The sequence below is a fragment of the Dromiciops gliroides genome, chromosome 3 (assembly GCF_019393635.1).
Source record: "Dromiciops gliroides isolate mDroGli1 chromosome 3, mDroGli1.pri, whole genome shotgun sequence".
Taxonomy (NCBI): domain Eukaryota; kingdom Metazoa; phylum Chordata; class Mammalia; order Microbiotheria; family Microbiotheriidae; genus Dromiciops; species Dromiciops gliroides.
Window position 1 is genome coordinate 434,605,301 of NC_057863.1, and position 14,211 is coordinate 434,619,511.

Sequence of the window (14,211 nt, forward strand, 5' to 3'; positions counted from 1 at the left end):
GAAATAAGTATACTGCATTATCAAAATCAGTGATGAGGATAATTACCTCCAAGCACTATGTGTGTATCACTTACCTCTCTCACCCACCACTAGCTGCCAATATTTATCTAATATTTATTCATGGCATTGTACTAAGCACAATAGCAATGTTTCCCCTAATAAACCTTCTTAGAGGTCCCTAAGCTCTGTGGTAGCCTTGAAGCTCCTTGAGGGAAGGGTATTCATTTTTACACCCCTCAAAGTCCACCACAATGTCCTGAACAAAATAAGGACTCAATAAATGCCTGTTGAATTAAAGATGTGGCTTGTCTCTGCTCCTTGATCGTTTCCAACCTAAATGCCATGATCTAAGATTCTTTGTTCATTCAAAACCTCTGCTACATTCACCATGAGTAGAAAAACACAAAATCTGGTTCAGCAAGCATCACTTCTGCCAAAGAGGCGTTTAACACAATCTAGGCTGACAAATACAAGCATGACTCTATTCACATCTGCTGACTCACAGGGAGCAAGGGTAAGCAAGAGGAAGCTCCTGAAACGAAGACAGAAATTGGGATGGTGATTAAATAACGGGAAGTGGGATGCTGAGTTGGGAAAATGATTGAAAAGGTGACAGGCAAAAGGAGAAAGAAAACTGAGATCCTAATCCAAATGACTTCAAACGGAAATAAAACGCTGACTAAGCAGGAATATGAAAAGTGATACAGAAAGCTGGAAAGAATGAAGACCAAATGTTCCCTTTTCATTTCCTGAGGGCAATCCTTCCACAAAATATGGCACAAAAGTAATTGCTGGCTGGAGAGCCCAAGAACTCAAATTCCAAGGCCACTTATGATGTTAACTACCAGTACAACACTGGGAAGTCACTTCTAACTAAACAATTAAAAAACACATATGACTTGTAGCCATTCTCTAGTAGATAAATGGTCAAAGGATATGAACAATTTTCAAAAGAAGAATTGCAAAGCATTAACAACCACATGAAAGAAGGCTCCAAATTACTAGTGAGATAAATGAAACTCAAAACAACCTTGAGGTTTCACCTCACATTCTGGATCTTGGCAAAGATGACAAAAAATGGCAAGAGTAAATGTTGAAGGGGTTGTTAAATGATAGGCACACTAATGCATTATTGGTGAAACTGAAATGATCCAACCATTTTTGGAAAACAATTTGAAATTATGCAAATTAAGTGACAAAAATGCTCATAACCTTTGAGCCAGAGACTCCATGAACTGGGCATATACTCAAAGAAAACCACTTATTTAAAAAAAAAAAAGTCGCCATGTTGCCAATTTTTTGTTACAGAACTTTTTGTGATAGCAGAGAGTTGGAGAAGAAAAAAAAGAGACACCCATTCACTGGGGAGTAGCTAAACAAATTGTGGTACATGAATGTAATGGAATACTACTGTGCTTTAAGAAATGATAAATGTGATAAATACAGAGAAGCATGGAAAGTTCTAGATGATGTAGAGGTAAGTGGAACCAAGAAGAAAGTGTACACAATGACTACAATGATGTAGATCGAAAGAACCACCAAAGAAAAAAGAAATGTAAGAAAATTATAAAGATTAACAGTAAATGACTCAACTATTCTCAGCAATACAATGATCTAAGACAATTCCAAAGGGCTCATAATGAAAAATGCTCCCACCTCCAGAGGAAGAACTGATAGAGTCTGAAGACAGACCTAGGCATAATATTTTTCACTTTATGGGTTGGTTTTTTTGGGTCCATATTTTCTTTCAGGACATGAAATATAATAATATTTTGCATGATTAAACATGTATAACCTATATCAAATTGCTTACCAAGTCAGAGACTGGGATGGAAAGGAAGGGACAGAGAGAGAGAGATTGGAGCTCAAAAAAATTTTAAATGAATGTCAAAAATTATTTTTACATGCAATTGGGGGGGGGGTAGCTAGGTGGTGCAGTGCACAAAGTACCAGCCCTGGATTCAGGAGTACCTGAGTTCATATCTGGCCTCAGACACATGACACTTTACTAGCTGTGTGACCCTGGGCAAGTCACTTAACCCTCATTGCTCTGCCAAAAAAAAGTCTGGATTTACATGCAATTGGGAAAAAAGAAAATATTATTTTTAAAAAATGACAAATATCAAGCCCAAGTCAAATGAAGCTATGAGAGGGCACTCCCAACTCCCTTCTTCATGGAGGTGGGAGGTCCATAGGTGTTACACATTGTAAATATTTTCAGATTTTTTCAATGTATCAATCAGTCATGCAGATTTTTTTTCTTCTTTCAAAGCCTGAGAACCATGCTCTACTCAAATGAACTTAACAATACAAACATACTTAAGTTTGACTCCCAGAAAGGCAACTCTTATAAGAAACAGGAAAGGAACTGATTTAGGATCATATTTGCTCGTGGTTACAGTTTTCCTTTGACTTCCACAATGTGGCAATAACAGAAACCTCACTTCAAGGCTAATAAAAATTGATGAATGTTTCATTTCTTTGCTTATTAACTTTGCTTATAACAGAAGATTGTTTTGTCAGTTGAAAAGCAAACAGGAAGTTAAAAACTACCCATTAATGCTCCTATTTTTCCTTCTACTGCTAGATGAAAGAAACAACCATTTTGATTTTTAATAAACAATCACTCTTATGTACAAGGGCTGCTCCGGCATGTCCTATCATCTTAAGGGAATAATTTAATTCTAAAGGGAGTGCACCAGCTGGAATCTTTTATCAAGAATAAAACCAATGTTTTCTCTGCTTTCAAAAGAAAAACAAAATGGAAATTAAACTTATAGAAAAGAAATTGTTACTTGAAGGCCCAATTTATTAAAACAACTGAATGTGAAATTATGAAGAAAATTACATGTTACAATTCTATTCAAACATGCTGATGTGACTGTCATTTTTAGAGGTCTGTATTTTAGAGAGCTATTTAAAGAAAAAAAAAAACTGACAGTAGCCCAAAGCATTATTTGAAAATCTAAAAAATAATTTTAAAAAATCTATCCAAAATGAATTTTCCCTGTGCTAAAACTCAAGAGTAAATTAATTTGCCTGTCTGGCACATCCATGAATTTGTACATTCTAGCCATCTCAAAAGGATGCCCTTTCACCCCAATGTAGTAAGTTTTCAATTAGCTACACTAATGGACGTAAAGAAAGGATGCTGCATAAAACCAAAAAGAAGTAGAGTGGGAGAAAGAGAAGCCAAAAATCAATTTTATGAAATAAATCCAATTATAATAGCAAAGCCCACCAAATAGGAAAAGTGAATGCTCTGATGTAATTCTTTTACCTGTAAGCATAATTGCTGTTTAACAAACAGAAAGAATAATAGATTCAAAGTCAGGAGAGTCCTATGTTCAAATCTCAATTGTCACCCCCAAAACCTCAACTGTAATTGACTTACCCAGGTAAGTCACTGAACTTATCTGAGCCTAAATTTCTTCATCTGTAAAATGGAGAAAAAGAATGTTTCCAATATATACCTAACAGAGTTGTTATGAAGATAATACTTTGTAAAATCTAAAAGTGCCATATAAATGTGGCATGTTTTTAAGATTCCCAGACATTTTCACAAGGTTGTATACTTCCTTCTCCAGTTCTAGCTCCCTTTGATGTATTATTGCCTTTCCACATTAGAATGTAAACTTCTTGAAGGTAAAGCTGTCTTATTTATTGGCTCATATCTGTAGAACAGTGCTTGTTACATGATAAATATTTAACAAATGTTTTATCTACCTACCTTGCTATAAACAAATGTCTACTGTTGACATTAGTAGGATTTTGGACTTCTACCATAGCTGTCCAATAGTGAAATGGTCTGTGCTGAAAGGTAGTGTGTTCCCCCTCACTGGAGATTTTTAAGCATGGCCTCAAGGTCAACTTATTGGGAATGCTCAAAAAATGGGCTTGATAGCCTTTGTACATACCTTCTGATGCTATGATTTGGTGATGTAGACCCAGAGTCTACATATATACAAAAGATTTCTGAAAGGACCTATTTATTTCAACCCAACTTACCTTAATGGCTCCTTAAAACTGATACATTGATGCCAGTCAGTCAATTGAGTCAATTTGGGATTGATAGGGAGTCCTTCCACCTTTTAAAAGAAGAAATGATAATAGCTTTAACCGTCTGCAATGAGCTCATCAACAGGTATATATACAACCACATAACCAGGGGACTTTTCGAGCCTGTCCTTGGAATATTTCCAAAGTATATATGAAATAATAATGGCAGTCAGTGTGTTTGCTGAAAAACTGAAATTCTGGGTATTGCTGCATGAAATTAGAATGAACTGGGCTATATAATAATGTTTTGAATTTTTTTAAACCAATTATAGGGGCCAATTTTCTAGAAGAAATGAGAGAAAAAGGAAATCTACAAAGACCCCATAGTGGGGAAAAAAAGCACAGTGTTTTTTTGTGATAAGGTCAGTATTTCCCTGGTACAACTTCTTTCCTCCTGCCTACAACATGGAGAAGGCTTTGCCTAAAAGACAAAGCTACCCTGAGACCTTATTGGCCAAAGAGATTCGCCCAACTGCCCTGACAAAGTTTCCTGGTCATCTAAGGACATAAGTAGTAATAGCCATATGGAATCTAGGTCACTCAGACTTCATGGATTTTTTTTTTCAGGGCAATGGGGGTTAAGTGACTTGCCCAGGGTCACACAGCTAGTAAGTGTCAAGTGTCTGAGGCTGGATTTGAACTCAGGTACTCCTGAATCCAGGGCTGGTGCTTTATCCACTGCACCACCTAGCTGTCCCAACTTCATGGATTTTGAAACCCACTGGGAAATGGGAGGGGGAGGAAACAGAATAAGCATTTATTAATCATGTACTATGTACAAGATACTGTGCTTAACTATTTACTCTTTGTGCTTTACAAATATCTTATTTGATCCTTGCAACAACTCTGTGAGTAGGTGCTATTGTTATCTCCACTTCACAGTTGAGGAAACTGAGGGAGAGGGTAAGTGATTGCCCTGGGTGGGAGTAATGTTAACCTGACATGCCGACCAGATGAGTTTCCATATGAAGATTGAGTTGGGGGAAAGGGGGAGGAGACCATCTAAAGAAGCTAAGTATCACTGTATCTCTGTTGCATAAATTCTTGCTAGGTAAGGGCCAAATAAACCTCCTTGTCTTAACTGTTTAATGATTTAATTTGTGCATTTTAACCCAGCATCGAACCTGTTAGAGCCATGCTTCTGATACCTTTGAAGTAAATGTTAGTATATATTATGTGTAACCCCTGTCCCAAAGGCTGTGAGTATGGGACTCTCTCCATATTGATGGAAGTGAACACCTTGCCTTGCTCTGTGTGAGGGGCAGGGCAGAGTTGATTAGAGGCGAGAGAACTCAAACTTTTGCCAAGCCCCTCAAGTTCTCCTTGCCAGGGGATTTATCAAGCTTTGGGTCTTCTTCATGGCATTGAGTTGCTTCTGGTGCTCCCCACTTTCAGCTTTGAGAGAGATGGAAGAGGCTGACTCCAAGTTGTTGAAGGAAAAGACTCTGGGAAGACATATGGAGAGGTGGCAGTCTCTCTCATGTCCCTATTTCCAGATTGCTACTCTAGAAATAGCAGGAGTTTCCATTTGGGGGAGATCCAGGACACACTCTTTTTTCTCCCCATTTAATAGTATTTTATTTTTTCCAATTACATGTAAAGATAGTTTTCAACATTCATTTTTGCAAGATTTTGAATTTCAATTTTTTCCCTCCATCTCATCCCTCCCCCTTCCCCAAGACAGCAAGCAATCTCATATAGGTTATATGTGTACAATCATGTTAAACATATTTCCACATTTGTCATGTTGTGAGAGAAGAATCTGAACAAAAGGGAAAAACCACGAGAAAGAAAAAAATTTTAAATAGTTCTTTCTCTAGATGTGAATAGCATTTTCTATCATGAGTCTTTTGAAACTGCAGGACACTATCTCTTGGTTGAAATGAGTTACCTCTCCCAAAGCACCTTCACTCCACACACACACACACACCTAATTTCTGTTTTGCAATGATTTGGACAAATGGCTATCTTTGCTTGTTCTCCTTACACATTGAGACTTACTACACATGTGGGGTCCACTCATCCACTCTCTCTCACTACATATGTGACAAAGAAGGCTATATCCTGCTACATCCTTTAGAAAATGTGTTTTCAGGAGAATATATAGTTGAAATGACATAGCAGAAAGCTAAGAGTAGAAGTATAATACAAATTAGACAATAATTAAGTGCCTAGGAGAAGTCAAATATACAGGTATAAGAAATGGAGAGGGATCACTTAAGGGAGAGGGCAATCAGGGAACATCAGGTAACATCAAAAGTGGAACTTTAATAATGTAACGATTAGAATGATGCCACCTAGGGGCGGCTAGGTGGCACAGTGGATAAAGCACCGACCCTGGATTCAGGAGTACCTGAGTTCAAATCCGGCCTCAGACACTTGACACGTACTAGGTGCTTAAAAATTCTACACATGTGTGTGTGTGTGTATATATATATATATATATACACACATATATACATACACACACATATACATATATACATACACACACATGTATGTGTGTATGTATATGTATAGAGATATATAGATATAACCTATATCAGATTACCTGCTGTCTAGGGGAGGGGGGAGGGAGGGGTGGGAGGGAGAAAAATCTGAAATTGTAAAGCATGTATAAACAAAAGTTGAGAACTATCTTTACATATAATGGAAAAAATAAAATACCTCATACATAAAAAAAAAAATCTTATGGAGAAAAATTCTACACATTAAACATCAGATTCATCAACCAATAAGCAATAAACATTTATTAAGCACCTATTATGTGCCAGACATAGTGTTAAGCGCCAGTGATATTTAAGAGGCAAACAATTAGAATATTAAACTCAATTTGGGAAGCTCACCCTTGATAGTTGCTCAAATAAGATATTGCCATCCATCCACCCAGTCAAACTTGACAAGAAAAAATTACTAAGAATAAGAGAATGATGGAAATAGACTTGATGGAAGCTACTACTGCTGGTTAATCTTTTTTTTTTTTTTTGCTTTTTGGGTGAGACAATTGGGGTTAAGTGACTTGCTCAGGGTCACACAGCCAGTAAGTGTCAAGTGTCTGAGGCCGAATTTGAACTCAGGTCCTCCTGACTCCAGGGCCCGTGCGCTCTATCCACTGCACCAACTAGCTGCCCCACTGCTGATTAATCTTTTTTTTTTTTTTTTTTAGTGAAGCAATTGGGGTTAAGTGACTTGCCCAGGGTCACACAGCTAGTAAGTGTTAAGTGTCTGAGGCCAGATTTGAACCCAGGTATTCCTGACTCCAAGGCCAGTGCTCTATCCACTGCACCACCTAGCTGCCCCTATTGCTGGTTAATCTTAATGTGAAAAGGTTAAAAATCAAATTCTTCATCTTAAGCCATGATCTTGAAAAGGGCATTTTCCAATTCTACAAAAATTACAATGATTTAGAAACAAGGAGTAAGTTTACATACTAAAGTACAGTCTACACATTTGAATATCAATGTATTATTCTGAAAGGTACTATAAAAACTGATTAAACAAAACACTGACTTCATACAGAATACCTAAAATTATAGTACTATTAAATATCATTTCTGTCTTTCTCCTGTTACAATAATGGGTACACATTATGTTTTCAAGACTATATAATTAACATCAAGTAGGATATCTGTATAAATTAAACTAAGGAAGAAGAGAAGAAAAACCTCAATTAGGAAACTATTACTGTTTCAATCTCTATAAGTATGTTGGCAAGAGTACTCACAGATCACACTGACTCCTGCTGTGCAAATAGGCCTGTCTATCTATGTATATACATGTGTGTCAGTATATACGTATATACATATAGCTATACTGAAGTAGACATATTAAATTAGATACTCAGTATATTGGTTTTACATATCAAAATACATGCAGATATATGTGATATGTACATAATATATTCACGTATATACCTGCCTACATGTACATATACAAATCATGATTATGTATATATTGACATTCACATATACACTGATATACATACTATCCCAAAAGTTATGTGTGTCATGTGCATATGCATACATGTGTACATAAATGCCTATCTCTTATTTTTTAAAATCTCACCAATATTCTTCTGATGATATATAGATCATATTGCCAAAGGTGTCCATGATATAAAAAAAGATCAATAAACTCTGTCCTAAAAAGTAAAATAAAATATTTCTAGGAGACATCTCCAACCTGATAGACATTAAAAATTTTATAAATCTAAGTATAACAACCATCACAGAAATAGAGTAATTATAGTAATATAGATGCTCATGGCCCAGATGTCTAATGTCATCTTCTCAAGAGGACTCAGCAGGGTCAGTATAACAAGTAAAATTATATTTATATATGTATATATTATCTACATAAATGTTTCTATAGTGCTATGGTTTGCAAAGCACTTTACAAGTGTTATCCTCTATCCTCATAACAACCCTAAGAAGTAAATGATAATATTATCCCTACCTTACAGATGAGAAAACTGAGGCAGAAAGAGGTTAAATGACTTGCACTGTCTGAGGCTGGATTTGAACTTGAGTCTTCTTGACTCCAGGTCCAGAGCTGTAGCCAGCACAGGAACATCCTTCTCTATTTTATGAACTTCATCTCGATGGCTCATTTCTGCTGCCAATTCAAGTTTCTCTCCTGTTTACTCTTATAAAGAACATTATGTTTTCTCTCCAGAAAAAGCTGTCCACTTATGGGATGAGGGAGCCAACCCCAAGGAATCCTTAAGCTTTCCCAAGGAAGAAACAGCTCTGCCTCCCACCTCAGGAATGTACTGTGGCCAAGCAGGACCCTGGTAAACTGATAAGGAATACCAAGGTCTGCAAGATGATATGCAAGAGGGCAGCTAGGTGGTACAGTGGATAAAGCACTGGCCCTGGATTCAGGACAACCTGAGTTCAAATCCAGCCTCAGACACTTGACACTTAGTAGCTGTGTGACCCTGGGCAAGTCACTTAATCCTCAATGCCCAGCAAAAAAAATAAAAAAGATACACAAGATATGGACGGGTGCTGCATTTTTTACAGATGCCCCATTATTCCAAAATTCCCTCCCAGTACCTTGGCATTTCCTTCTTGGATGTTTTGTAATTCCCCTCCCCTTTCTTTGTTTTGTAAACATACAAAAAGACCAGGTCTTCTCTTACCCAGTGAGACAGTTTTCCATAATGATTCTGTCTTTCAGCCATATATTCCTCTCTTCTAATAAATCTCTTTTTATTTTACAAGATTCGTGATAAGCCTCCAATTCTTTGGGTGAGCTATCCCCACTCCCCCATCCAAGTTACAAGTCCCCCCGCAACACACTCAAAATGTATCTGAAGATATTCTGCTCCATTTCTAAACTGAAATAAATTTATAGTTATGCATAATTATTGAATGAAGTAATCAGTTTGTATTGAATCTTAGAACATGATTCTGAGCGGAACTCCCTCTTTAAAAAGAGAGGTCACATTCTGGGACATAACCTTGTGAATGTTTAATTGGAAACTGATATGGGTGGGGGCCTAATAGTATAATGTATGATAGTAATGTAATGTTAAACAAGAATGGAACAAGAAAATGTAGATTCCTTGAGAGCACGGACTGGTGGAGGTGGGAGGGGTCTTTTTTTTTTTTTTTTTTTTTTTTTTTAGTGAGGCAATTGGGGTTAAGTGACTTGCCCAGAGTCACACAGCTAGTAAGTGTTAAGTGTCTGAGGCCGGATTTGAACTCAGGTACTCCTGACTCCAGGGTCGGTGCTCTATCCACTGCGCCATCTAGCTGCCCCCGGGAGGGGTCTTTTTATCCATGGCACAGGCTCTTAATAAATGGTTGTTCAATTGACTAGTAAAATAATAATAACAGCTATGTAGATAGCTAAAATTTATGTCATTAGCAACTTACAATCATCTAGGCAAGCCTTGAAAAATATCTTCACCAGGCCCTACCATTCCCCCAAGCTACCATCTTTTTGCTCCCTTTACAAACTCAAGAACAAAAAGGTGAATAAAAATGCACAATTAATGAAAAGAATTAGAATTACACAGTTCAAAAGGCATGATTCAGTTAAAGCAAGAAGGGCTAGTAAATTGGGGTAGGGAGGGGAAGAAATTGATGGTGATATATTTCCCAGAGAAGTCAAGTTTTAGAAATACATATTATATAGAAATTTGATGTAGTGTTCTTTCACAAATAAAAACAGAAAAATAAGAAAGTATATTCCCTTCTAGCAAAACAAGCAAGTGTTTAACCAAAAGAAAAAAAAAAAACCCACACCAAAAAAAAAAACCCCAAACATTTAGCAATTACATTTTGACTATATACTTGACTCCTCCCACAAAAAAAAATTAAAACTTGATTTTTAAAAGGACCCCACAAAAAAATAAAAATAAAATAACTGGGCAGCTAGGTGGCATAGTGGATAAAGCACCGGCCCTGGATTCAGGAGGACCTGAGTTCAAATCTGATCTCAGACACTGGACACTTGCTAGCTGTGTGACCTTGGGCAAGTCACTTAACCCTCATTGATTGCCCCACCAAAAAAAAAAATAGACCCCACCCCCCCAATGCTGTCCACACAACTAATAACAGCTAATATAAAATGTTGTAGATAGATTTAGATGGAAAGAATAGGCTTGAATGAACATGCTTTAGTTAGCTCAAGAAACTGCATTGATGAACTCTACACTGTAAGGCATAAAACAAGAAAGCATTTATAGATAAACAAAGTTTAAAATATAAGGATGATGGACACTTAACAAGGATTTGTAAGAATGCATTGGGGGGAAAAATGCATTGGGGCCTGGAGTTCTGCAAATCTAATCAAAAGGATTTCAAAGTGAAAAGGAAGGGGGAGGTAGAAAACTGTTTATGTATATAGGCCAAGATGTATACATCCTCTAAGTATTTATGCCAGGGAAGACAGATAAAGATGCCCAGAGGAGAAAAAAAAAATCAAAGACAAACCCATAGCCTCAGATCCTTAGACCAAATGCACAAAAAATGGACAACAAGAAAAGAGACCTAACTAGAGATACTAATGCAGGAAGGCCAATTTGACTAAGTAATGGTAGGATGAAATTCATGACTAGAACATAGCTCTGCAAGAGCATGCCTTATTTAAAAGAAATATTTAAAATTTAAAAGAATTTAAAAGAAATAAAGGGAGGAAGATAATAAATAGCATTATATAATACAAAGATACTCTCATGAGAATTTCAGGGAACTGTAAGAGAAAGCATAGTGGAGAAAAGCTCTTGTTGAAATGAACTATAAACTATTTGTATAGGAAGAATATGAATGAAATAGATGAGCAGCAGTTTGGAAAATGACAAACATGGCAGGGGAATGATAGCATGTTGATAGGGGACTCCAATTATCCAGAAATCTATTGGAGTTCTTTCATCTCAAAACAGAACAGCTAACAATTTCTTGAATTATCTTAACGTAATGGCATCCTTCAAAAGAGATACAAGCAAATCCATATCCAAATAAAGAACCAATGGACTCAGAATGCAGATCTAAACACTTTTTTCACTCACTTTTTTTCCATGGTTTTCTCCTTTTGGTCTGTTTCTTCTTTCACAACTATAACTAATATGGAAATGTTTTACATGATTGCACATGTATAATCTATATTGAACTGTTTATCATCTTAGGAAGAAGGGAGGGGAAGGAGAGAAGAAAAATTTAGAACTTATAAAAATGAATGCTAAAAATTGTCTTTACATTTAATTGGGAAAAAATAAAATACTGTTTTTTAAAAAGAGAGAGGTACAGCAAGCAACAAGGGGCATTTTTATTTTGCATCTAATTTTCCCCATCAAGGAATAAGCTAATAGCTAAGGATGTGATTAAAAGGAAAAAAGATTTCTCCCTATGAAAGTATTCACTGTTGCCCTTCTTGTGATAGAAAAATACTACAGACAATCCACATGGTCAGTGATTGAGAAATGACAATGAATTGTGGCATATTAATGGTGGAATTACATTGCATCATAATAGTGACAAAAACATAAAAAGAAATAGATACATAACAATGCAAAGTAAAGAAAGAATTAAAATGGTGCACCCACTCAGAAGGACACAGCAAATTAATTGTTACTAGTACTATTTTGATAAAGCATGTTTTATCATTAATTATTTGGAGCTTACAGTTGTTTGAAAATTTGATTGTTGGCATATTCTGTGGTTATTAAGTTTATGATAATCTTTTCATGGTATACTTCAAAAAGACAAGGAACACATATCTTGGATATGATTTGAATAAAGTATTTTTAGTGTAGTGAAGTTTCTGGAGGTGGGATTTCTTGGGAACAAACTTCAATTTTTAGGAATACTGAAGCCTGGTACATTAGAAATGTACCTGGATAACTGCTGGCCTATAAACAAAGAGCTCCATGCTAGGTACTCAGTGTGTCAGTTTGAACAAAATCAGTTGTACATTTCTATTCTAGCTGTTGCTAGATCTATGGAAGTATTAGAATCTGTAGATTTAGGGAAGGGGCTCATAAGATACATGCATATCTTTGGAGAGATTTCAGAGAGTCCACAAGCTTGGATGGGGGAAAAATAATATCTTTAGTTGCATTTAACCTCTAACTGAAAATTAGCATTTCTTTCAATTATTTAAAAATCATTCTTCTAAGAAGGGGTCTAAAGGCTTCATCAGACTGCCAACAGGGTCCATGATACACAAAAAAGGTAAGAACCTTTGAATTAGGAATTTCCAAGGGAGAATAGTTTTCTGGTTTAATAAATTGTGTGTGTGTGTGTGTGTGTGTGTGTGTGCGCGCGCGCGCATGCCAGTTAAGATTCAACATTTAATTTTAGTGACGAAACAGAGAGGCAGGCATATGGATCACTGACTACAGGACAGTTATTTCATTACTATTACATAGTAATGCCCTCAGCTGGGCAGGTTTAACTCTCAGTATTACAAGAGAACTTCTTGCCTATACTAGTTCATTGTTTTTCAAAACTACTTTAAAAATGGTCCCCTATGCTTAAAAGGGGGTGAAAAATCATTTCTGTATCATATAACTGTTATGTTTAAATTGCTTCTCCCCTCCCCAAAATGTGCAGAGAATTAAGACCAGGAAAATTAGTCATATTTTAGCTAGCATATTATATTATGGGGGAAAAGGAAGTTAAATAATGGGTTATTACCTAGAGCCTATATATATATATATAAAAATATACACACGTATGTGTATATATATACACACACACATATACATATACATATATTTCTGTGATTTTTGCCTAATACTTTCCCAAAACCTCCCAAATCAACCTTTTTTCTCTGTTGCCTCCATTAATTTTACAAGAATTCCACCCACTGTCCTACATTCCCCACAAAACTTAAGACTTAACATTCTTCCTGCTTTGGTTATCTTTTAGTACCCTGTTCCTCTTTATGCCTCTCTGACACATATTTGCTTCTGCTTTATTCCTGTAACAATTCTCCCATCTCCTTTTTTAAAAACACTTTCAGCTTCTATAACAGTCCTCCCTACTACTCTTGTCCTCTCTCCCTATGCCCATGTCTACGGTTTTCTTTATTATTTGGTTCTGTAGGATTAATCCCTACATTGTGGTGTATGCCCACTAAAGCATTATAGCAAAGCGTCTTGAAATTGACAAAATGTTTTGCCCTCTCTATAGCCCTGAGAATGGCGTTCCCGACTTCAGCTGTTGTGTTACACCTGGGATTTGGTTAATCCTTTGGGTATTTGATTAGGAGTGAGTTATGTTGCCCAGACAACACTTCCAAATTGTCTTGGGATTCTGCACAAGATTTTTTTTCCCCTCACCCTGATGTGAAGGTCACACTAGCAGTGTGGCCCTTAAAGGAGGGTTAGCCAAGGGATCAGGGAAATATCCATCATGAAAAGCTCAATAACCTTTACATAATCACAAAAGTCAGGCTCCAAAAGTCTCAATGATCAAAACCAGATATTTTTGAAGAAACAAAGTTCCTAGATCTGAAAATAAGGTATGTGCTTTAAACACATAGTAACTAGAATATTGAAAAGATCAACTCAAAGAGACCATAAGATGTACATTTTAAAGAACCATTTTCTAAGTAATGATTTATGTAGACACCAGCCCAGAGGCAATGAAATGAACAAAGGACCTCACATCCAAGGTTATTCTCTGACCTTCTGTTTTA

General features: G+C 36.4%; 1 protein-coding gene across 8 annotated transcripts in view; it reads right to left on the reverse strand.

Moving 5' to 3' along the window:
- Positions 1-14,211, reverse strand: part of OSBPL6 (oxysterol binding protein like 6) — a 273,481-nt gene that overhangs the window by 210,224 nt on the left and 49,046 nt on the right. For all 8 annotated transcript variants that reach the window (XM_043992204.1, XM_043992203.1, XM_043992206.1 and 5 more), the window contains exon 2: positions 4,009-4,088. The gene's annotated coding sequence lies outside the window, so the exon portion shown is untranslated. The remainder of the gene's footprint in view (positions 1-4,008; positions 4,089-14,211) is intronic.